This window comes from Osmia lignaria, chromosome 7, assembly GCF_051020975.1.
Source record: "Osmia lignaria lignaria isolate PbOS001 chromosome 7, iyOsmLign1, whole genome shotgun sequence".
Classification (NCBI taxonomy): Eukaryota; Metazoa; Arthropoda; class Insecta; order Hymenoptera; family Megachilidae; genus Osmia; species Osmia lignaria.
The window spans coordinates 9,870,897-9,893,754 of record NC_135038.1 but is presented as its reverse complement, the minus strand read 5'-3'; the positions used below and the strand labels follow the sequence as shown (position 1 = coordinate 9,893,754).

The window sequence follows — 22,858 nt, the reverse complement described above, 5'->3', positions numbered from 1 at the left end:
ATACTTACATTTTTATAGTAAAAGTGATATAATGACACCCTTAGAATTTTATTTTTAATTGCCATATTGCTAAAGCAATATTAAAAATGATAAAAAAATAGTTTTGTACGAGGTTCTTCTGTTTCTACATGCATTAGCGTAACTAGGTAGGGGGTAGGGTGGATTTCACCCCCCAAAAATGTGGAATGGCCCCCTCAATATTCAAAATTTTCGATTTCCAAACTCCAAAAGTATAGAATTTCAAAATTAAAAAATCCTAAAATTAAAAAATTTCAAATTTCCGAAATTTAAAAATTATTAAGAAACTCACCCCAATTCACTCCACTCCATAGGAAAATTCTAGTTACGATAATGCCTACATACTATATCTCAGAATAATATTTAAAGTTCCGTAGCGACTGTTGGGATAAACAAGCTCGAAACTCAGCCAGTTTACATCGATCAAAACATAAACATAGCTTTCTGTATAGACGACATTCTTAATTCAGTTTCACGCTATCCGGCCGCGTGATTACATCGCGTTTCGTTTAGCACCGTAAATGAGAACACAGAAATTCGCGACTAAACGCTGATTTGTAATTTTAATTAATTACAGCAAATAGTCCCACGTTGTATCTTAATTATGATTGAGTGTTAGTACGTGGTTCTAGTTGATCAGTGAGATACTTATCGTGGTCTTATGGAGAATTAAATACCGTTATGTTGTTCGATGTAGATAAAAAAGTGACCGGAACTTTATTTGCGATTAGGTGCTGGTATCTTTCTATTTGTTAACAATCGTTGCTGAATGATGGTAGATGATTAATTATCTGGGAAGACAACAGACTGGTGAGTGCAACACATTATTTCAACAAATATTATTTGCAATTCAAATGTTAATTTTTCAGTATATTATTTGATGTTAGATACTGTTATTCATCTTTTTATAATTCATCGTTATTATAAACCATAATTTCATAATAACCTAGCTATCAAATATGAAATCTAACAATAATCTCGTTTGAAAGAGGAAAAGCAGTAAATGTCCATTAAATTCAAATAAATCTTTCCTATTTTCTGTCGTAATTAACACGATTCGATGATCAGGGGGCATCGAACGCTTGGTAGAAAATATTCACGCTATTCGAGATCAAACGAGGCGGTTTCATTGCCGTTAATAATTTCCGCGACACCCGCGATTAATTACGCGTGTTTATCGTCTACAACGTACAAGTGGAGCGTGATTTATGAAAGCTTGATTGCGGCACGTCTTTTACTCGTTGCTGGAACTATAATCTAAGAAAGCATCACCCACGACTTGTAAACGACTCAATTCGTGTTCCACGAGAAAAGCGTGAGATTCTTTGTCGATATCCGCCCACACTGTGCCGATAAACCTTTTGTTCGTGTATCGCGAAATCGTGACGCGTGAATTGTCCTCGCGTAGGAATAATGAGCTCGAAATTACTGACTCGAATTACATGTAGGGAGTTGTATAGCCACTTTCACTCACTTTCAGTTACTTTCGCAATATTAAATATAGAAATTTTGCAATTTACTAATTATAAAATTGCGATATTTTCATTCGTACCCAAAAATTTTAGAAATTTATAAATTTTTGTATAATTGCATATTCTATAATTTTTAAATTTACGTGTTTGTAGCAAATCATAAAAGATGTCATTTTAGAATTTTTAAAATTTTCATAATTTTATCTTTTCTATACGTAAATTTATATATTATAGAATTTTTCTATTTATAAATAGTTGTAGAATACGTAATTAAAGTAACGAACGTGTGGGTAATTAAATTCATTAGCAATACTTGAATAAAATATTTCATACACTGGTCTTTTACCATGCATCAAAATTAATGAAGATATACCGGAAACGTTACCATATGCAACATCAAATAATACGAGATAACATATGCAGAATTATATTTAATTTTACCTAAAAATTCATCACATGCATTCCCGTAACTAGGTAGGGGGTTCGGTGGGCCTGGCTCCGTTAAAAATCTGAATAGGCTCCTCTAAAAAAATGTGAACCTTCACCATTCCAAAATTTTGAGATTTGAAAATTTCGAATTTTCTATTATTGTTCAAAAATTTCAAATTTTCTATATTTTAGAATTCAAAATTTCTAAGAATCCTGACCCTCCGCAGAAGAAAGTTCAAGTCACGCCTTATAAAACAAAAAATCATACAAAGTTGAACAAAAGAATTGTAATTAAACCTTCGTCCATTAGACCGTAAAAATTGTTGCAAATTAAAAATGCTTTATACGACATAAACGTGTTACAAAACGTTCTCTTAAACACTTTAAATCGCGACAAAACGCTTGAAAAATATGATGCAACGCAATGCAACAAAATTTCACGGGGTAAAGTAAGCGTGACGTTTATAAATTCGTGAAATAGGAAGAATAATGGTGGCATAGGTGGTGGTGTCCCGTGAAAATAAACGCACCATTCTCTCTCGCAAATTCGCATGTATGAATATGCATAAAAAATGATATATCAGCTGTATCTCGTCGTATATCAAATTTACATAGAAAGCGCGATCTGTTAATTTTATATATGCAACTTTGCGTTAGATTGCTTTCGGTCGATTCTTTTTTGTTCACCGACGAAAATTTCACCGAACCTATTATTATTCACGAGAAAACGGATATTTATTTAACGTATTCGACCAGTGTGTCCGTTATACCGTGGATGATTATAAATTTTCTTTTAATGAATATTTATGAATTTTATTTAAAGCTTTCGTCTATCAGAGAATAGAATTGGTAATATTTTTTTAGTAATTTATAGTCGATTAGTGCTTTTATTTTGAAAGAAATTTGACGTGTTGATTATTCTATGACTCATATATGGATGCTAGAATTTTTATGGTAATCCATCATGTACGTTATTCGACATGTTGAAATACCATTGCAACCCAGGATTCATTATTTAAGAATTAATTAGCTGGATAATATGTAGAGGGTTTTGTTAAAAATTTAGTTTGGAACCGAGTACACTTTATGATTTATTACTTGTAGTGTGAGAAACTATTATATCAATTATTCTACAGTTGTTAGACAAAATGCAACAACTTTCATTTAGGAATTTGGAATACTGAATACATTCTTTAATTATCTTTCTAATTCAAGTAACGTAAATTATATGTATACCTATTGTATTTAGAAACTTGGAACAGATTGCAGTCAACAATTTCTCTAATTATTTTGCGTCTGGTGAGCAAAATTGGCTATATTTCAATCAAATTATTGTATGATTACAGTGCATTACGCGCTTTGCTCTATTATTATTTTACCTGTTACCATTTCTGACCATTTATCAAAAATTAGAAACACTTTAATTAGATATTCACACCATAGTATCATCATTTGTATATTTTCTATTAAGTGCAAACTTTACTTCCTTTTATAAAATTAATCTATGATTTAAATTAAAATCGATCAAACATAAAAGGCCTATCAAAATTAATTAATTTTTTGCTCTGTTATCGTTGTATTAATTTTTTTTAATTGTGTCTCTATTAAATTACTGCTAATTATTTTCAAAATCATCGAGACATAAAACGATTCCTAAGAAGGAAAATATAATAACTATTTTATTAGCATATCATTTATATAATATGAATCGATTATGTGTTGATCGATTATCGTAAATGGAAACAAGGCTACTCTAAAAATTTGTTCTCATTTTAATGGAGACAATTTGTACCAAGGTTTACAAGAGACATTAAGTGATGATAGGTAGTTGGGATCCTTGATTATTATTTTTAAATTATTTTACTGATATTTTTACATTTATTATAATCCTTTAGTTTCAAAGGGTTAATTATTATGGCTGATGTTACATAGTAATTGATTTCCATTTTTTCTTCAAATTACTATCAATATTGCATGAAGGTTCCTCTATCATGTATAATGATTCCTTTAGTTCCAGTCATTCTCCACTTTAGTCTTCTTTGAAATTATCTTTTATTCATTAAGATCCTCGCTATTAACATCGAATACGAATGTAGCCATTTGGAGTACTCTCTTTCACGTACCACCACTGTATAATTACGTGTACACCTCAGATGATATTATTTATTTATGCATACAGAGTTTACTTATGCACAACAAAAAATGTTTTATTAAATATATTTCAGTTTGCAAATGGAAGACTTTGATATATGAGAGAAATAATAATTTAGAGAACGAGAATGGAGAGAGTTACTCGAGGATTAAAAAATTTATTCATTTCATAACTGAGAATCAAAGGTGCTCCGTGATATCAAAAAATTAAATTTTAAGAATTTTTAAAGAAAAATTCTTCAATAATTCAAACATTTGTTATCTGAATTTACAAAACCTCGTTTTTTTCAAAGAAAGTGGAAGTGGGGATTGAAGCGCACCCCTCAAACAAGTAAAAATTAAATATCCATTGAGAATTCGCGGTTTTCGCTAATTGAGCAGTTCTACGTACGCGCTTTTGTTGCTTTCTTTCCATAAATATTCACCGACTCCAAGGTTCCCCGACTACTCGCGTAATTTCACGTGATTTCAGCGAAGCTCAGCCGACACTTCACTCGAAACCGGCAATTTCAGAATTTAATGGGACGTTGAAGCGCGATTTCTTAATTAGCCTCACTCCCTTTTCGATGAGATTCGAAAAATTGCTTCCTCGGCGCTAAACAGATAACACTTCTTTGCAATTACACCCATGAATATGAATGCGAATCGATAGACACGTTGCAACATAGAATGCGAAACAATTTGAAATTTTTGCACCTAAGACGACGGTCATAAATTACTTGTTTAATGTACAGTGAATCTTTTCCATTCTACATGGAATCGTGAACGTAATTAAACGTACTGTTCGGTTCAAGGATCTATAGTAGAATAATCATGAGATTAATAGAAAAGATTAGGTGAGAATATTGATATTAGAAATGTAATAATTAACTGGGATGACGAGTCCTTTTTATGCACTAATATCTTTAATAATTATTATTTATTTTTATTTTATTTATCTATTTACAGACCTAGTCCTTTTTACCCAATATTATATCCTTCTAGAGATTAATATATGCAAATTTTTAATTTTATTTTCAAGTCTCACTGTGGATATTTGGGAAAATTCAATTATCAAGAATTTTGTAAATTATTATGCTTAAATTTTGAACTTCACATTTATCAAGATTTACCATGGAACTTTGAAAAGAGGAGGTGCAAAATTTAAATTTATCTTCGTTAATCGTTTTCGATAAAAAGTCAATTAATCATGGTTAAGAGATAAACACCTTCCCTTGTTCTTGCTGTTGTTTCCCAATGGGGACACCGGTATGGTTTAATGCCATTTTGAACTAATGACCATACGAACGGATCGACAATGAAGGCATCTTCTTAACGAAGCGATCGAGGATCCCATAAATCCTCGGATTATTAATACCTGGCAGTCTCGGTGCGTGAATCCGGCAGGTGGTTGGCTGCCCTCTAATCGCGATCCGGGGAATAATTTACACTTGTACTTCGTCGGAAGCCATTGGAATCTTTAACGACCATCGCCTCGCTTTCGCGCGATTTCCACCACGAGATGAACACAAAGGACCAGGTGGCGGGGAAGGTCGAACCGTTCGATACGATCTGTGATTTTTAATTAAAATCGCTCAATACGGGATGATGGGTTTGACGATGTGGATCACGATGGGATTACTTTCCGACGATTGACGGAGAAATGAGTAAATAAAGAAAGGGATTTGTGAAATCATGAAAAAGAAAGGAGGAATTATAGAAAAGGATCGATGAATTCTCGGATTGGTGTATGTATATAGGAAACGATCGATCTCGAGAAAACAGTGCTTAGACACGGTCAGATGCTGAACGTTCAAGCTAGATTAATGACTCTGATTAGTTACAATCAACAAACACTTCCGTCTCCTTCGTTGGACCATTACAAATGCGGTAATACATTCTAAAGATCTTAACCACGTCGTAGACTCGGTTAACCGTAAAGCATAATATAGTATTCAATAGAAGTGTGGGAGAATTCGAAAATATCGGGTAACTTAAATAAAATATTCGAGTAGTCAGCTCGGCTCAAATCGGGTTCAGTCGGGTCAGATCGCACATTTATAAAACCCGATCCAACCCGATTCGAGCCAATTCGAGCTGACTACTCGAATCGAGTCGAACCGATCTGATCGAAGTAACTGTCGGTATTTAGGTCTTGATGGGTTAAGCTTTTCTTTTCTTTTCCCCCTTGTATCATTTACCTGTGATAAATTTTCCGCGTGCATTACCGCGTTACAATTTTTGTATCCGCGAACGGAAAGCCGAAGCGTAGAGAAACGCGGATGAATCCTTGCGGACAAGGTGTAAGTCGATCGAGTTTTCGATCCAATAGATCAGGCGGCAGATTCGTTGCCGGTTATTACGAGAGGTGAAAGGTCGATCGTTCGCATAAACCATTTAGCCTCGATCGACTATCGATACCGATATTTCCCAGAGGTATCGACTATCTCCTCGTTCGATCTTCGTCCGACAAGGGCCGGCTTTCTTTTCCACCGTGCTCGGATCTTTTTCTCTTTCGCTCTCGAACGGGCCCCACCCACGCCACAAACCAGATTAAACGCTTCTTCAGCCTTCCCTTCGCTTTATAAGATGTCCGATGGTTGGGTCCTGTCGTACGAACAAGGACGGACCAACTAATAATTTCGTATGAATTAATATAGCTTACGCCTTGATCGCGATGATAGATAATATAGTGATCACGATTTCATGGTACTTGAGACGGTTGAAAATTATTCGGGATGTTATTAAATCTTTTGTTCAGAGCATCATCTTGTTTTTATTAATTTTATTTACTTGAAATTTATTAATATTTCACTTCGTCGCTCTTTTATATTGAAGGGAATACTTATTGTTTAAACGAAGGAAAATATTTATTGCAATTGCAAATATGAAAATGAAACATCCAAATTTTTGTTAAAGATATTATTAAATTTTTTAATAGTGTAAGTTTGAATTTAATTAATTTCCTTTTTTGTTAAAATTCTAATAATGTTGATCTTGAATTGATCGCAAAGAAAATTTTCAAATCAATTGCAAATATAAAAATGATTTCGTTTGAAAGGGCGGGAATTTCGCGTTAAATATTTGATCGTAGTTATTTGGTTCGCGTGATCTCGATAATTGTATTGAATTAACAGCGGCTGCTGTATATGCACCACCTTTTCCCGTCAAGTTTCTCTGCTGAAATTAAGTTTTTGCGTAATGGTGCTATAAACAGTAGCCGTTCTTGGAAATGGCAATTCTTATGCATCAGCAGGTGGCGGGTATAATTGAGTGATAGTCGTCTGGGTAGATCGTTCTTTGCCACGATCATGCGAACAGGAAAAATTATAATCGCTTATGCTTCCTGCCATTATTTTAGTCTACTTGAAACAAAATAAACTAGGGGTTACTGGTGATCGATACCTCCAATTTTCTGTATTAATATTACTATTATATGTTACATTGAGAATTTAGATTTGGTAATTAATTTCACAGTAGCCACTGTAGTAATTAAAATTCTATTTCTTGGGGAGGGGGTTCCTTAGCTCTATTAATAGTGTTTATTAGAATTTTAGAATTTCGAGACACTGAGATTTTGAAATTTTGGAATTTTAGAATATTGGTATTTTGGAATTTTGGAATATTGGAATATTAGAATTTTGTAATTTTAAAATATTGGGATATTGAAATTTTTGAATATTGGAATATTGTGATTTTCCTAGTAGCCAGTAGCTGAAGACTTAAATTTTACGCCTTTCTTCTCTTAATTTCAAAAATTCAAATTTCATTTTGTCTCACCGCATAGTCCATTTCTACTGTATCTTTCCTGGAGCCTAAAACCCGGAATCTGGTATCGATTTACGGGTTCACATGCATAATGGAATGGTTCCAACATAGCCACGCCATTTTTATGGCCACCGTCACATATTGAAAAGCTCGCTGGCGAGACGAGGCTAGTGGAAGCGAAGATGCGAGATAAAAAATTAATAGGCGCTTTTGGCAACGGGCACCAGTTAACTGGCGGGAACAAATTTTATTAGGAAATATTCGAGCAAGATGCCAAAAGATATCCGTGCCAGAGTACGAGGGCTTGCCCTGATCCTGGCCCGCACTTTGTGTGCATATACTTGCGTGGTCCAGCCATGCAAGACCCCACAGGCGGCTCGTTTGAATTCACTTTTCTGCCAAGATCGATTTCTGATCGTACTCTCCTGCATTCACCATCCTGATAATGATCTTTCTGTATTCTGCTGATGCGCGCGTGTCTTATTCTTACAATCAGAAAACTTGATTGATTTTCTCGGGATGGTTTTTAAAATTCCTCGCCCTCAGATATACGATAGAAATCTTGATGATTATGAAAATTTGAAAGTTTGTTTGAAATAATAAATGAAATTAAATATCTATATTTTATTACAAATTTCAATGAAGTTACAATAATTTTGTTAGCTATTTGTAAATTTGATATTGATAGTGTTAATTATTTAAATCTGAGGATTTTTATATAATTAATGAATCGATCAAGAAATATATTTATTTAATACGTTATCGAGTGGCACAGCAGATGCAGAAGAACCGGCTGGTGTCTGTGGATGCCACCAAATATCTGGTTTACCCACACAGGTCATCGACATGTTCGATGAATTAATTTTTCTCCGGAAACCGATACTTGTTTCCCGGTTCTTGCACCGATCGACAGATACAGATCTCCAGCAGATAGTCACGCGAATCTGTGAATCTCGTTTTGTGAGTTGATCCTCGAAATCCAATGAATCATGGCGAACACCTCAATTTATAAATCTCTTTGCAGAAATCCTGAAATTTAAATTCAAATTTACTTTCTTTAAAACTAGAAATGGACGTTATAGGAATTATTTTTAATTCCAGAGAAGCTTTTACATTTCTACTTATGTTAAACTACAGTGGACTCTCGTTATATTGCCACCTGAAGGGTTTGATCTGCATAAGGATTTTTAAGCATACTAATACATGAAACAAATGTTTAATAATTATTGTAATTTATATATATTTAATATTTATTTAAATCAATAGAAAATTTATTTTCTTTAACTTTTTTATCTCCCAATAAACTTAAAAAATTTTCCACTTCTACAGTGATACAACGAGAGTGTACTGTAAAATTTTCAAGCTAAGGATACATTTTTCTTCTTTAATGCAAATAATTAAAAAAAAGAACTCTATTTGATCCAAGCTATCCAAAATCAAGGAATGACCTATTCTTTCTCTTTATTGGTCAAGATTCTGAAACAATCGGTTTCTGTTCGCGGCAATATCGTTGATAAGTATCTCAAGACGGTTCTCCAAGGCATGAGCTACGATCTCTACGTAGTGGTATGTGGTACATTGATGGCGGCCAGCCAGAAGTAAATCTAAGGTTTACGAGGCAGTACCGCCTCTTACTAGCACCTCCTCGAGCACTCCCCAAAGTTCCATGGGGTAGCTGGAGTACGCGAGCTAGACAAAGAAAGAAAGCTGCTTGTTCGACTGCTCATAATTCTCATAATAAATCGTTTCGAACAACTGACGCCCGATCCATATACAAAGGGATCACCGACTAAAAGGAGGATCCGAGAGAATGGATCGATCCTGATCGCGAAACAATCGTTGCAATAACTCGTCTCGTTGTTTTGAACGTGTTTAGCCTATAGGAGTATAGGAGTTTTATTAATTTCGTGGTGTAAAAATTTCTGATATCAGTATTTTGTTAGAAAAGTGATTGAAGTAGGAAAAGTATCAGTTTGAAATTTTGTGGAGTAGAAAATTAATACTGAATTATATAGCAAAGATAAAATTCAATTAATAATTTTTAAATTTAGAGGGTTTCTAATGAAATATTTCAAATTCTAATATTGTTATTATTGAGTAGTATAATTTGATTAGATATTTGACAAATATTGACAGTATAGTATTTTTGGAAATCGAATATTTAAATTTTAAAAAAATTGAAGTGCACCTTCCACTGTTCCAATAATAATTATCAATTGATCTTGTCTAATTTTTTGTGATAAATCGTTTCCATTAAAATGGAACACAAAAAGATCGTGATATAGATCGTTCGTGGATCACGATTCACGAGAAGTTATACACCCATACTTTTCTTCGATACACATTGTAACACTCTTTACAACGATCGTTTTTAAGGCTGCGCTCCCATAGACCGCCATAGCGAACGATGAAAGCGTGTATAGTGGTGAAGAGCGCGTGGTCATAGGGCTTGATAATATAGTTATTACCGACATGGGTTCCCCCAGGCCAGAAGAAAGCGACGAACCCCGCATTAAAAACCAATTTTTGGCCCCGAAAAAACCTCCGCTCTTGGCCGTAATAACAGGCCTGGTAATCTATAGTAGGTTTTCTGTCCTGTCTCGGGGACCGACCCGTCAAGATCCACCTTTCCTCTTACCAGCGAAACCCACCCCCTTCACAGTCGGTTCGTTCATCTTAGAAGCTGACTTCGAGGATAATCGAACAAATTGGAGCTCCAGCCTCCTTCCCGAGGACTTTTTTTCAATTAAAAAGGCCCCGAGATGCCGTCAGACAGCTGTCGACTTTGTTCTATCGCGTGTATCCAGTCGGTTTTTTTCCAGAAATTGGCCTCCTTTGCCGGAATTATATTGGATAACGAAAAGCAGGTACAATGTATCGTGCAGGTGGAAGAGCTTCTGTTCAATTTCAGTTGAATTGGTTTTCTTTTTTAAGGGAGGGTGTCATCTGACTATGGACATTTTTCAAATAATATTATTTCTAATTGGTAAAATTATTTAGCATTTTAGAATTTTTCGGATTTAAAATATTTTTAAATATTTTAAAAAATAATAGTAATGAAATTTATTTTACTAATCCATGATAGCAAAATTAGAATTATGTATTACTATATAAGGCAGCAAGTGTTGTTAAATATTATATAATTTGAGATTTATCCAACCTATCATAAATACAAATTTTTGGTCCGAAGGGCGGACCATGTAGAGAGCCTCGAGGAGAGAGGCTCAATTTTGTATCATATTATTTTCATTTTCTAAATTTTACACTATTCTTTTAAAAATTATTCTTCTTATATATGAAACTTTCGTTTGAAAATTGTACATTTAATTTAGGCTAATATTATTGCAGTACTTAATAAACAAACCAGTATCTGAATAAATAACTCAGGTTTTAATCCAGTATCTGAACCTTAAATTAACTTTTGATAAATTTCATAATCACTGAGGGGGCGAATAACAGTGTGTATATGTGTTTGTGGGTGGCTAGCTTTGACGTTTTGACGAATTCGCCAGTGTACAGTACTAAATCAAAGCCAGTTGGAAGTGCCCAAGGGAAGACAGGTCTAATAGAATTTGGCCAATCATCCGGCATGGGTCATCGGTACCCTGTTACCTGTTTCTATTAGGCGTATTATTATAAGTATTCGACAGAATGACGGCCAATTACGTGAGGGTCTATTGTAAAGCCTGCCTCTTTATTACAGACCCTACGAACTTCTGATGGCTTTCCTCGAAACTTGGAATCGGTGAATGAATTTTACGGAATGATAGAAAATGAGTTGTAGTTTTCGAGGAAAACTTGAAAGAAGAATTCTTGTAACAGGATAAGGGTCGTCCTAATTAAATTAATTTAGTTCTTTTGATGTCTCAATTTTGTATCACAGGATAGACGAAGTAAAATCTATTTTTCTTTTTACACTAGGACTATTTATATAATTATTAATATTATAATTAACAGGTTGATTGCCATGCCATTCATTTTTGGATAATATTTAAATTACTATAGGAATGCATTAACTACCCATATTATTAGGAATTCTTCTATTTACCTGATTAGGAATATTTTTATTAGAAAATTAGAAATATTAGAAATGTTAGAAGTAGTTTATAAATATTATAAATATTAGGCCTATTTGCCTAATTAACAGTATCTTGATTTAATTATTTCAAATTAGGGATAATAGGAATATTGTAAAAATAATATACAAAATTTAATAAACATGAAAATACTATATTATCTAATGAAATTTCTCACAACTTTTGCATAACAGCCAACATATCAATAACTATCATAAAAGTAAGATTTAGCTTTCAAAAAATAGAAACTTCGCATAATAAATAAGTTTTGAACGAAATATGTAAGAATGAAGTATGTGCAGCACGACCACAATAGCTTGTAATTACAAGTAGAACAAGACTGCATTGATCAGACACTAAGAGCCTACATTACAATGGTAGACAGATACCTTCCACCAGTCAAACTGCTTATATAATCAGGTTATTTACGATTGAATTATGCATAGATAAATGAACCATTGTACGACATCCATTCTAAAACCTACCACCTTGATTGCACATAATTTTCAATTTGTTCTAATATTCAATATTGAGTTACAACTAACTTGGAATCATTCTCTCCCTCTCAAATTTCATCATAAATTTTCACCTATATTTAAAGAATTTCACACAGAGTAATCTCGTGAAATCTCGACGTCACGTTGTTTTCTCGTTACCGGATAAGAAATCGGGGGATGATCGACAGATCTTATTATCGATCTATCGATACGAGACGAAAAGGAGTGGCAGGAGAACGGTAAGAGCAGTTACATCATTTCCTAGCAGAGCATAACAACGCGGTCGATCGGCCACCAGTAAATTTCTATTAACGGCTCGGCGTTCGAAACAATTGGCCATTAAATCGAACGGTCCCGCGGTAGATAATAACTGGCAATAATCGGACCGTGGCCACCGGTTAACTCGGACGTTCGCTGGGACCCTCGGATCACGGTTCAGTATACCGAAACAGGCCGAGCATCGGTAATGAGAGGCCAATTAGAACACCCCGCCGATGGAATTATCCCCCAACGCTTCGAAATTCAAACTGGCTGCCGTGAGCGTTCCTCTTAATGCCCCCGAGACACGCGAAACCAAAAGATAGAGAGAGAGAGAGAGAAGCTGATGGAAGGATAGGAAGAAGACATTTTCGGTGGACCTTCTTCGTAGAGCTTCGTTTGTTTTTTTTATTTGAAAAAAATTTGGTAGGAAAAATTGAAATTTGATAAATAGAACTTGGCGTGGTAATGGTCACTGTTGCATTAAATAACAGACCTAGAAATTATATACTAGTGTGCTTGATAATTAGAATTTTATCATGTCTCATAAAAGCAGTAATATAACAGAGTAATTGATCAAGGAAAATTATCATTTTTGACAGTGATATTAAGTAAAAAATTGAAAACTTAAGTTTGGAAATTATCTATTTGTGTGCCATGATAATTAGCTCTCGGATGACGGACCATGGAGAGAGTCCTATTTTAATTTAACTTATTGTTAGTATTTTCATTATGTCCTTCTATACATATCCACTTTCCACGTGACAGCCAAAATTTAATTATTTTATTACTCCTATTATTTTAATTTAAAATATTTGAAAATTGTATGCTTCTATTATTTTCAGTCACATAATTATTGACTCGTACTATTTGGATTTCTTTCGAAAACTAACATATTCATAAAATCATATCGTATAGAGAGATCAGCTTCTATGCACCTATTTGTCAATCGATAGAACTGATCAGATCGATATTATCTCTATGACAGAATCAGTAGCGAAAAGGAGACATCGAAGGCCGTCGGTAAAGGAAAAGAGAAGCTGGTTTAACTCCGGTTCGCTCAATTTGCACCCGTGTATAATTAACCGGAGCATGAAAAACGGCCGGCCACGTGCTATCTCGAGCTCGCCCGAGATTTATAGTTATTAATTTTATAATAGACTCATCAAGCGGCGTTCGTGTGACGTTACCACGGTTGCTGGTTGAATGTACGCGTTCAATAAAAGCATCATCTCGATTCTTCTCTTATTGAAACATTCTTGTTTTGTGTTTTTAAAATTTCGGACGCATCTCGTATTTTGATTACTTTTTTTCTACTTTAATTTGCACAGCTAAGAAATTTTATTTTAATACATGAAAATGAATGGTATTACATTTTTGTAATTAAAGCTTTTCATTTGCTATGAAATTATTAATGCTAATTAGAATTTTCTTTAATTAAGTTTTCTTGTTTTTATAGTAAAATTATTGAAGATTTTATTTTCAGTGTAATTTTCAAAGTGAACGTTTACAATGATGAATTTCATTTCAAAAATAATTATTGCCCCACTAATAATCTCTTAACGCATTACATTTACGTTCTGGAGTGGAAAATTTGTGTATAATTCTGTGAAATTAATAATCAAAGCCATGCGTTATTAATTACCACTGTAATTAGCATTAATGGGAAAATTATAACGAGTACGTGAATTTGTTTCAAACGAATCTTGTTAATTGAAAATGTAATTTGTAATTAATATGAAACTAGTAGCAATTGCAACATCTGTATTATATTAAACATGTTCGCAATGATTTGCGTAGAACAGAAAGACAAATATATTATTTTTAATTGATCTTTGAGTAATGATGTTATCTGATAGTAAATGATTGGAAATAAGTAGCTTGAAGCCACTTAGGCGATTTTTGATGCAAAAACTGATGTTCCTCTTTAACACTGTCAATTCAGACTGACTTCATTGTTTAGTCATTCAAAAAATTGAATGTTACGCATCGAAAATACTATGTCATGCAAGTCAGGTTGAAGGAAAGCATGTTCTGAGAATTCATCTTTCATTCAAACTCTACGAGTGAAACATCAATCACCTCTTATTATAAATTTTTATCTCATAAATAAAACAAAACAGAAGTTATTACTTGCGTTTCACGTGAAACTTTGTTTCTTTATTATCATAGAAATTTTCCTATTTCTATGAAGAAATAATTTGCATAAAGTATTACAACATTCTAACATTCCAATGGTCACGTACAGCTGTCATTTGCGATAATTAATCGATGATAATAATGTTGCAATGCATCATCGAGAGATGCTTGAAATATTCACGATTTTCGTTCCCGTTCGTTTGATTAATTCCCTTAGAACGAGACGGCTGCTTGCTACCACAATCGTTCCATTGATTAATGGGGCAATGAAATCTCGCCTAACCTTTTAATGGAATCAAGAGTCGCAGCAATACGTAATCAGACGTTTTAATAACATGGGTAACGACCACGCACCCCGTACGCATTATACATAAATGGTCGTCACTCTGATTAGAAAACTGTGTTAAATTCGTTAGAAACAGAGATAAACGGTAGCAAATGCAATCTCATTGAATTAGAAACTCGTTAGAGTCGATCATTAAGGTAATTAATACATTTGCCATTGATACTTAATTGGAAATATGACTTCACAGTGCATACGTCATTTTGTACATTATATTATATTTTAGACAATATCACCTCTCAAAGGGGGTAGTTAGCTTAAAATCATCTGAGGTCTTAATCATTTTTTCATTGTCTTTAGAACTGAAATTTTCATTAAGCTAATTAACACATTTACCACTAACATTCGATTAGAAATACGAGTTTAGAGTGTACATGTAATTTTGTAAACCTTTCAAGGGGTAGTTGGTTTACACACCTCCATAATTTTAATAATTTTTTTATAATCTTTAAAGCACAAATTTTTATTTTTATTTTTATTTTCTAAACACTCCAATTCAATTTGAATTTTGAACTTTTGTCCCAACATTTCAACCCTCATCAACCACCACTTTTACACTTTTCAACCCCCACCCTTGAAATAATGAATCTCATAATAAACTTAAAATTGATACTGGTAATTTTGTGTACACACACTTTCTAAGTTGACTGTAAATAATTCTCTCGTCCGGTTCACGGTGTAACCGAACTAACTAACTCTTCAATCGTGGGTAAGACAAATGATAAGGGCGAGTTCGATCGAATTTATCAAAGAAATAATAAAGAGGAGTATCCTTGACGTAGCCATAGTCCGGACAAGCACACGGAAAAGGTGTGAACTGTTTAAGCCGAGGTGTCGGCTCGTCAGCAGTCAAGAAGGTGTTGGGCCACGATCATTTATTATCCCGAGATTGAATTTCTCCTCGGTTCGGCCAGCGCCTCGGTTTAATTAAAATATCGTTATGGGTAGGCGTGGATTCGTGCCGCCGTAGAGAGCTTCGTCTCGTTTGCTTCTTTTTCGAAAGGCATCCGCGGTTAAACGAGCTACGGGTTAAGGGAAACCGGAGACGATGGAAAAGCACAAGCTTCCGTTAACCAACCCCCTTTACCTTTAAAAGAACTTCGAAACAAAATGAACGAAACCGATTATGGAAAGCGAATATCCAAGATTGAAGAATTGTTTTTTGAATACCTGTAATGAGAATTAAAATTTGATTAACCTTTGGACGATGAAGATGAACATCTGCCCTTCCATCGTTGTAATTTACTGAATTTTCTTCTTCTTTTCTTATGTTATTGTCAGCCCCGTATCATTTCGTGGAACGGGAGCGTACGATTTCGGGTCGTGATCGTTCCCAGAAGGATTCGTAATTAAACGAGGAGATCGCATTCCGATACACCGGTCGTTTCTCTTGGTACGCATACAATCAGCATAAGCAATCGTCTGTTGCGAAATTCGGATCGAGAATATCGGTGCGTCTGGCTGACGAAAAATATTGTTACGAGGCGAGCATTCCTCGTAAATATCGCGTTATTAAATGCGGCTCGAACCATAGAAGGGATTCTCTTCTTTTCTCCGATCCTTCTAGAATTTCTCTGGTACCATTAACTTTCAATTTTCAAGAAAAATCGATTCAATGTTCCCGATTTGTTAAAGAAACCGTATCGTCCAAGAAAATCAATTTCTTCTTCGAAAATTGATACACAAAGCTTCTCCTCCCCCTTATTGATCCTCGATCGAAATACGAGCACCTCCCATCAGCGAAAGGTTAACGCACCCTCGAGGAACGTTAACCAGGTCCTCGCAGAAATTTGGAACATCACCGGGCTCGGATGCTCATATTAAATGGAAGTAGGGGCGAGGTTAGTTGGGTCGGCGCGTTTGTCGAGAGTATTTCGCGCCTACCGAGCGTACCTCGTCCCGGCGCGGGTTTAATTAAAAATTAATCGGCGCAAATTAATTTAAATGCAAAAAGTGGGCCCCGTCTGGCCGGTGAGCCCGAGGGGGTGGAGCGGTTTTGGTCGAGGGGGCGGAGCCAGTGAGTTAGGCGATCGTTCCGCTGCTCGGCGTACGATAATCGAAAAGCTCCAGCGATCCGAAACAAAAGAGCCGAGATCAGGGGTCCTATAGGAGGATATGGTGGGGATCAGGCCCCGTTTCTCCTCTGGAACTGGTTCATGGATCGTTAATACCTCGTTATCGCTCGGGTTAAGGTGGATCGATCGTTTTTCGATCACGTGGTTGGAAACGGTGGGCAGTGTCCCTGTCAATCATCTTTAATGAAATTAAGAAATTTTAATTACTGTTAGATTGACAATTTTTTGTAAAATTTTCTGCGGTACTTTGATTAAAAATTCTTATTTGTTAAATTGTATTGAGTCTGTTCGGGTCGAATAATAAATGAAACAGGTGGAATCGAATAAAGTATTCTTTTATTCAAGCAATGACGTACAAATGCCAGTAGAGTTATAAAAGTATTCAACAGAGGGGCATGATTTTTCCACCGCTGTGTAAAAGAAACATCCGAAGTGTTTGAAAGTTGTGCACCAAGCTTCTTCTCTCACGAGAAGGTAGAACGCGGCATTCATAAAACGGCCGTAAAACACTAAATGGCTGTAAAGCTGCCGCCTCAAAACGCGTGTGAGCAGTGTTGTTTAGCTCTGTTGTTGCTGTTGCCCTGGCATGTTCTTCCTTTGCGGTCCGCGCCGAATAGAGACACGGACCCTTCGACGTTAAATCATCCCCTCGGCCACGCCTTGCCGTGTCTTTTCTCAGTTCGGGCCCTTCTTCTCGCCTTCTCTTAATTCCTTCGGGATGAAGGAGACCCGGACCTCGTCCGCAGAGCCTCTGTTTCGCTAGTTGTATTTTAATAGCTTCGTAGATTGATTTAGAAGGGAATTTATGTGATGGAATTTCGATGCTGGACCGTCTAGGAGAAGCTTCCTTTGTGAAGGGCAGTAATTGATACTTTTTGGGAGAAATTTTATTTTTAGTAACAGTATTCACTTGAAATATTTAGAATTATAAGAGATGTGAAATTTAACAAATTTTCTGAAAAGGTTTTCGAAAATATTATAATTGCAAAGAAGAAATTACCTTATTAGAAAAAATTTTATTAAAATATTAGAAGAAATTTAAAATAGAGCAGTTATTTATTGTTGAATATGGTCAAAATTCTACAATAGATACTTCTTTCAAAAAAATCAACCCCTTCGTTTAATACTAAACGATTAAAAAAATTTTCAAACATCTCAGAACATTGATAACACCTAAAATTCTTCCATTCTACGAACAACTAACGCGAGTGCAAGACTGAAGTCTCTGCTTTTCTAGGTTCGAACAAGGAATTCCGAGACTGGTCTGCAGTCGGACAACCAATCATCCCGGACAAGGGCGAGGGGGAGGGGAACGAGGCCAGGAACGTAATCTTACGTATCAATTAGCTTCACGGTCCGAGGGACTTACCCCCCGCGGGCCTTTGACCGTGTGCCGCTTCGTCTTCGAGGTGTGAGAACCAAGACACTCTGCGCACAGTCGTTTTACAACGTCTTCATCGTCCGTTGCCTGTCTTTCTCGTCTTCCTCTTTTCTCCTCGCCGCTCGCACGAGAGAGAGAACGAAGAGCAACGCAGCTGGACAGGTAAAAGAGAGCCCCCGGTTTCCGTTCCATCGAAACCGATGGCCCGATACTTGACAAGTCATTCCCACCAGTGGGTGGAAGTTTTGGTAGCTAATGGCCCGGTGTAATTTAGCCAGTTGATTGGAATTCACTCGCCGTTTGTTCCTAGATCCTTTCTTTCCCCGGTGTTGTTCGCACCCCTCCGTTCTTCTTGGCTGTTGTTCTTTAACGAGGGTCACTGATACCTTTGCTGCCTTGACGGGGGTCTTGATGAGATCGTACAAGAGGTGATTTGCTTGAAACGTTTCGTATAAGGGTGGACCGGGTACTCGAATTTTTGGGTTTAGGCGCGATTTTGAACGTTTGCACGGTATATAAATTTCTTCGGGTACCCGGAATTTTGCGAGGACCGGGTACTCGAATTTTCGGGTTTAGGCGCGATTTCGAACGTTTGCACGGTGTATAAATTTCTTCGGGTACCCGGAATTTTGAGAGGACCGGGTACTCGAATTTTCGGGTTCAGGCGCGATTTCGAACGTTTGCACAGTATATAAATTTCTTCGGGTACCCGGAATTTTGAGAGGACCGGGTACTCGAATTTTCGGGTACCCGCACAACCCTATAGTTTCGTGTTTCAAATAGAAATTCTGAAATGATTCATATTTTGGAATATTGAATAGTTGTTTCATAAACGACTCGCAACGGTACTTGAAAGGTTAATGGTACAGTAGAGTGTTAATTGCGATACAAGGTTGTCCCTGAGAGCGACGAAACGGAACGTTTTATTGAAACGAACTCGATAATTTTCATTCCATTTCCATTTGGAAAATTGAACGGTGCGTCTGGAAACGTGGAACGAACGTGCCGGGCAACGCTCCGGGCGTAGGATAATACGTATTCGCACGCGTTCAAGTCTCGGGCTCGAAATTACCGGTTTCGGTGAAACGAGTTGCCCGGTTCGCCCTGGCAAGGGCGAGCTAATCCAAGGGGCGTAGTTACGTCAGGTGGTCGATCCTCTCGATGCAAATTCCATCGGGGATTCGCTAGAAATTCCGTCGTGTCGCATGCCGGTTCGAACTTGTTACTCGTCACGCGACGTTTTAAAATCAACCACTTGCTCAACATCGACCTATCGTACCTGTACTAAGGTATTTCCTGTCGAGCCAGCTAGTTAGAACTAGACAGGATATTGATAATTTTGAAAAAATTTTACTGAAACGCTTTGTAATATCAAAAGTTTCAGGGTATCCAGTCGGGTCAGATGGCTTTTAAAGCGTGCCAAAGGAAGAATACAACTGGGAAGACGATTCCAGCTGGATAGATTAGGTATCCGAGGACCCCCGTGGCTACACGTGGGTCTTTTTCGGTGGGTGTTAAGTAATACATTATGTGGCCAACACCTGGCACCGCGTGCGGACGGTCGCATAAAGATCTCATCCTTTCGAGCAGAGAAAACGATCGGGACTTGTTAACACTCCCGGAAACAACGCGGTCAGCCACTGGACAAACATCTCTTTATATTATAGATTGTTCGCTCTTCTTTTATTTTTAATTCATTTTATTTTCCCTTGGGGATGTAGAAGGATTTTTAATTTAATTCTTTGAAAAGTTTTATGTACCAGTCTTCCATATACTATGAAAAATTATTATAAAATATTTAGGGTACTTTGCAGAAAATTTATCAGAGAAATGTAACTTCAGCGAGAAATATTTTAAAAATATTTTATTTTATTTTATAGAAAATAGCTCACAGTATACGAATTATGTAGAATAGTAAATAGAACATTTCTATTTTTAATAATTAAAGCTTCGATACGTTCTATAACAAAATTGTTAATTGAACTACTGTTTAGAGAATTAAAAATTTTACAAAATTAAATAATTAATTCAATATTAAATTACTAAATAAAATTCCATTCTTGGACTTCTGAGCAAGCAAAATGAAAGCAGTGACCTGAAGGACCCCGATACATTTAGAACCCGCCTTATTGGAGTCGCAGTAGGTGCGGTTAACGAATTCAGATGGGTCACGTTCACACCTTCGTCTGATTAGGCCGAAGCATAATTTTCAGCGTCGAGGTGGATATGTTCGGACAGGGCCGTAGGTCGTCTCGACCAAACCCCATGAAAGCAGCGTGTCCAGCCTCGTGAGCGTACCAATGGTAGGGGAAAGGACGAAACGGCGGTAGTGGGGGGCGAGAGGGAGGAGCGGTGGGGAGCGATAGAAGGGGAAAATAGTGGCGTAGAAGGTGTCGGGCAATACTTTGCAGGCCGTCCGTCGCCGCTTGACGTCTTAATGCACGTCGAGAATAATCTCACCGCCAATTTATTACACTCTTTCTCATTTCTTCCCGGCTCTCCCCTCCGTTCGACGCTCCGCCACCCCTTTACGGTCGGCCTCACCTACCGGACCCTTCCTTTTGTACCCTTCGACCAGAGTGGCTCGTCCCTTCTTCTTTCTTTCTTCCTCTCTCTTTTCACGACTCGTTTGCCCTTTTTCTTCGTCCGCTCGAGGCTGCTCGTTTCTCCTCGCGGTTTCTCAGCTCCGCGGGCCAGGCTCTCGCACGTAATAGAATACGTAATTTGAATTTTTGAATTACGCTCGGACCCGGGCGAAAATAGCGAACCCGGCGACAGACGGTGTGCCGCTGATCATAAATTTATGGAGTTTACGGGGATTTCGAGGTTCCTCGTCGCAGGCGGTTACCTTCTTCGGCTACTCGCGACCGCTCTTCGAATTCCACGGAAATCTGACCACCGAGAATAATCGATGGTTCGACGCCACGATCGAGATTAATCGAGTTTCAATTTCGTCCGAACAGGGATGAACTCGGTTTTTTCTTCTTCCTTCATCCTCTTCCTCTTCTTCGAGGATCGATGGTATGCGATAGGGTTGAGAGGTATTTAATTGGTAAAGACAGTGAATTAGTTTGTGATCGGAGGCCAATTCGAGAGGACTGTTATTGGAGTAATTAACCGAATCATTTCTGGCCCGGCAATATTACGTGAGTCATTACTCGCGAAAGCGTGTACAGTATGATGGAATGGAATATACTTTTTTCTTTTTATTTTTTTATTCATATAATGAGAGCAATCTGTATTCTTCTTGTACGTTCCTCTCTGTTTTAATATGTCTCAAGGCTTTCGATATGGTAGTCAGGGTAATTTTCACTGATATAAAAAATGATTGCATATTTATTGCAATCTACTTCAATGGTATCCACAATGATTTTTTGCACGATTGTTATTTGCTTTGGGAGTCGATCGAAAATCATTCAATTTTTAATGACCTACTAAATAGGGGTATGTTTTTCAAGCTCGTTGTAAGTTTTCAGATTTGTCTCGATTTTAGATAATTTTCTATACATTCAAGAATAATCAATTGGTTTGAATCATAGAATTTTTAATAATTTTATGAAAATTACTTCCCAGAATGCGAGCGGAGACAGGAAGTAAGCCGGCCCAATTTCGCTACACCTGGTTTCTCTAATGAACCATGAAAAAAAATAAATTACCAACGAAAGCCGTTGATCCAAGATGATGAAAAAGCCCGTAAATCTTCGGCTAGTATAGTAATTTAATAACGGATCGGTATAGGTATGCGAGACCGACACCTTATTTAGGCGACGGTTAGGGTCCTCCGCTGTCCTCTTACATCCATAAATAATCATTTCGGGATTTAAAAAAAATATATGAAAAAGGAAGGCAGCACTCCTGGAATCCGTGTATTAGTCGGCCGAAGCATCCGGAAATTCGACTTTCGGCCGCCACTTTGTGGACCCGCTTTTAACTTGACGACGAAATCCTTAATGGACTCTTAATTTTGAAAAATGACTCTACTTTGAATATGCGCTAATTAAATTTGCTAAAAGAAGTTTTGAAAATAATATATTTTTCTCTTTTACCTTATATCAGTTGAATATTAATCACATCATCGTTTATACCTCTCTTGCTATTATTAATAAGGATAATTATCAATAATTATATTTTCATCTGAGTAGCATAATAATTGGTATTTTCTATACTAAAATAGTAAAAAGTTGTATAAATTAATTCAGTGCTTTCGTAGCTTGAACAGCAAAGTCTAAGTCAATCGTTTGAAAATTGGGGCTCTCTTCATGGTCCGTCGTC

The 22,858-nt window shown here is 36.4% G+C and overlaps 1 long non-coding RNA gene across 1 annotated transcript; it reads left to right on the top strand.

Moving 5' to 3' along the window:
- Nucleotides 1-148: 148 nt before the first annotated feature.
- On the top strand, nt 149-20,895 carry LOC117604363 (uncharacterized). Its single transcript, XR_004581420.2, has 3 exons — nt 149-828; nt 18,443-18,748; nt 19,965-20,895. It is a non-coding gene; the product is annotated as an uncharacterized LOC117604363 (long non-coding RNA).
- The last annotated feature ends 1,963 nt before the right edge of the window (nt 20,896-22,858 follow it).